This window comes from Oryctolagus cuniculus, chromosome 8 (assembly GCF_964237555.1).
Source record: "Oryctolagus cuniculus chromosome 8, mOryCun1.1, whole genome shotgun sequence".
NCBI lineage: Eukaryota > Metazoa > Chordata > Mammalia > Lagomorpha > Leporidae > Oryctolagus > Oryctolagus cuniculus.
The window spans coordinates 68,654,510-68,658,548 of NC_091439.1; the positions used below are offsets into that span (position 1 = coordinate 68,654,510).

General features: G+C 40.0%; 1 pseudogene; it reads right to left on the reverse strand.

Annotated features, from left to right (window-relative positions):
* Nucleotides 1-1,152: 1,152 nt before the first annotated feature.
* On the reverse strand, nt 1,153-2,632 carry LOC100339665 (nucleosome assembly protein 1-like 1; annotated as a pseudogene).
* Between the last annotated feature and the right edge of the window lie 1,407 nt (nt 2,633-4,039).

Genomic DNA, 4,039 nt, shown 5'->3' on the forward strand with positions numbered 1-4,039 from the left:
GTTTCCAAGGCCAAACGGATGGCTTAATAAATGAAGCATTGAGTAAGGAACATCTCAATTCCACAGAAGTCCCTTCCGAATCCTCCCAGGATGTCTCAGATACAGATCAATTGAATACATCAAAGTCTGTTATGCAGAGATTGTTTTTCCCTACTGATGCTAAAAGAGAAAGAAAGTACTCATTTATAAACTGAGATGTTTAAATAAGGCATTCTGAGAGTCTATTTTGCTTGGACAAAACTTCCGATTGCTAACAGTCGGGGACTCTAGGGAGTCATCTATTTCAATAAGCTGTTTGTATATATTCATCCTAAAGTTCACAGGCTTCTATGTGAAGTGACTGCAGGGTCATCATACAATGAGTGACATCACAAGATTGTTCTGGTAAATGAAATAATGGATAAAAATAACAGAATGCTGTTTAGACCTTCTTTAAGGTCATTATTTTATATAACATTTACCATCACATTCATGAATTTTCATGTTCTCTCATTTTCTCACATCCTATTTCTTGACTTACCTGTAAATTAGAAATAAGATGGGAATTATAAAGTCACTTAGTTACTAGCACAGTATTAAAGTAATCAATTTTACTCCCTCCTTTCTCTTTCAAATGTATTAGAGAAATTCTTTGTAGGAGTGATACCTGTGGAAATGGGGACTTTCTATAAGAAATGAGCTTATGCTTGGAGGTAAGAATGGAGACAATCTAGGCAGCAGTTCTCATTTTGAGTTTATGACTGAGCAAGGCATGTCTGGAGGAGAGAATATGAGGACTAGTATCGTTCTTGAACACTGAGGACAAATTAAGAGGGTGACCCCGTAACCAGAATCCTTACAAGATAGAACCTTGATGTTTGTTGTTGAGCTGCAGTGTGTTAATGTCTTGTACAGCTGAGTTTTACTTTTAAAGAGGGCTCACTTTTTCCTCCTTTCACAATAGAGTTTTTGTTGTAGAGCCTATCTTTGTGGTCAATAGGTATATGAGGACGACAAATGCACAAGCTACATTTTGTGATGCCAAAACACAATGTCATTCTGTGGCACTTGATAATTTTTTTTACAAAACCTCTTACAGTAAAAATAAATCATATAGAAGCACAAAAAAACTTGAAATAGGCTTGTCAAATGATGCAAATTCATCCTTTTCCAGGGAAGCAGAAGGTAAACCATCCTGCTTCATTGCCACTTGCACTCTGCTGGGTTTTGATCCTTCTTTGGATCATAGTCTGGATCATTTTCCTCATCTCCTTCTTCTTCCCCTTCCTCGTCTGCTTCTTCATCTTCTTCATCATAATCATCATCATTATCTTCAATAGCCTCTCCAGTAAAGTATAACACTGACCTTGGGATGATACATTCATGTAAAAAGTGACCAATTTCAAAGTCTGCGGCAAGGATGGCTTCAGCAGCATCATCCAAATCTCCACTCTCAGGAACTTCAGGAGGGGCAAAAAATTAGCAGTGTCATTGGAACCTGTTTTAGTCACAGTACAAACTGTCCCACTTCACTTGTGTTTCTGCTTCTTCTTAACAGTTTCAAAATAACGTTCTTTTCTTTTTCCAAATCTGTCTGCCACATCATACAACCCATAATTTCTGATCAGTCAAAAGAAAAGAGATCAGAATCCTCTGGTTCTGATCTCATCCTATATGTCTTTATGAACACTTCATTTGTGAAATATTCATTGGGTTCAAAGTGAATGCTAAGGCAAGTTTCACAGGCTGCCCTGCATCATAGAACTTCACTTTAATATCTGTCAAGTGTTTTAGAATAGGTTCACCATGTTCCTGCACCATGTCACTGAGCAAGCCAACATTCTTTTTTTTTTTTTTCTTTTTTTTTGACAGGCAGAGTGCACAGTGAGAAAGAGAGACAGAGAGAAGAAAGGTCTTCCTTTGCCGTTGGGTCACCCTCCAATGGCCACCGCGGCTGGCGCACCGCGCTGATCCGATGGCAGGGCCAGGTACTTATCCTGGTCTCCCATGGGGTGCAGGGCCCAAGGACTTGAGCCATCCTCCACTGCACTCCCTGGCCACAGCAGAGAGTTGGCCTTGAAGAGGGGCAACCGGGACAGAATCCTGCACCCCAACTGGGACTAGAACCCAGTGTTCCAGCGCCGCAAGGTGGAGGATTAGCCTAGTGAGCCGCGGCGCCGGCCGCCAACATTCTTAAAAAACAGTCAATCAAAATTCAGGAATTCCTTGGGGGTCTTCTTTTTCTTCATCCTTTTTCTCATCTTTATCTTGCTTTTTTTTTTTTTTTTCTTTCAACTCCTCTGAAATTTCATCTTCCTAATCTGGTTTCCATTCACACTCTTCTGTAGAATCATGAATTGTATTCATAATCTCAAATCGCTTATCAAATAGAGGCTGATAGAGAATAGCATACTTCCTTTTGTTTTAACTACCCTGGGCAGGCTTTCAATGTATCCTGTGTGTGTTTCTACCAAACCATCAAGTCTTTCTTGAAGAGTTGCAAGAATCTGAGGATTTTACGTCATCTGAACAGTCAGTTGACATGATTTGATTTTTGTTTCTTCACCAGTTTCTTCTTCTTCTTCTTCATCCAAATCTTGATCAAGTTCAGACTGTTCTTTGTATCAATGTCTGCCATGGTGTAAGAACTCCAGATATCTGCTGCTTTCTCAGGGTGCCAAGAATTAACAGAAGTGGAGCCTTAACTCAAATCCGGGCACTCAGATATTGGTTATGGGAAATGGTGTCTTAAGCAGCTGTACCAAACGTCCAATCGGGCGGCTAGTAGAGAGAGCCAGGAGGCCAGAGCTGTGCAGCCAGTGACTGAGGGCGACCGCAGCGGCCGGCGGAAGGAGCAGGAGGCAGCGCCGCACACAGATGGTGCTAAAACAGTGAATTAGTGGCATTTTAATAACATATAAGGATTACTTACTTAATCAATAAGTCTTGGATTACTTTGTTTATTTTTTGCATTTCTCATCTACACATATCAAATATACAATGTTTTCTGTTGTTTTTTTCTTATAGATGAATTTTTCTTTTATCCTTTCAAACTCTTAGTATTTTGAGATATTTTCACTCTGTTTTAAAAGACTCTTTCTTTAAAAAGTATTTTAGGTCTAGCAATAATACTTAAGGAAAACTTACAACAGGTCTTTAAAATGCTATCTACTAGACATATGTCTTTATTCCTTGATCTTCTATTCCATTCTGTGTGCCTGCATTCACTCCATGCATTAAACAAATTAGTACCTGCCAATATTCATTTCTGTTATTTTTTCTTAAGTATTGATATTCTGACAGGGAAATAAAAAGAATTGGACGCGTCAAGATGATATTGAACTCCACTAAGTCTTACTTTTCAAGATAACTTTTTAAAAAGGCAAACATAAAACAAAAGGATAACTCTGACATTGTTATCACCACTGTGAGTAAAATTTCACTGTTGTTTCAAAACAAGTCACAGTTGTCTACTTTGCACAGTCAACAGTTTATTATTGAGCAAAATCATATGGTGTGCACTGTTTGAGAACAATAAATAGAAAGGGATTCCTTATGAAGTAGAGCACAAATGTTGGAGCAATTGTATTTTTCAGTGATTAGTGGTGCAACTAGAATTTGAGCTGGAGACTTAAGTTTAAAGCTTAACCCAACCACACTTCAAGAATATAACCTTGGGGCCGATGCCGTGGCTCACTTGGCCTGCGGCGCTGGCATCCCCTATGGGCTCCAGGTTTTAGTTTCGGTTGCTCCTCTTCCAGTCCAGCTCTCTGCTGTGGCCCGGGAGGGCAGTGGAGGATGGCCCAAGTGCTTGAGCTCCTGCACCCACATGGGAGACTCGGAAGAAGCACCTGGCTCCTGGCTTTGGATCAGTGCAGTGCCTGCCATAGCGGCCATTTGGGGATTTGGGGAGAGAACCAACAGAAGGAAGACCTTTCTCTCTGTCTCTCTCTTACTGTCTATACCCCTATTTGTCAAAAAAAAAAAAAAAAGAATATAATCTTATGGGCCTGGACACATGTCTGTCCTGCAGCTCTCCAGGATGTCTTTTGTATGTAAA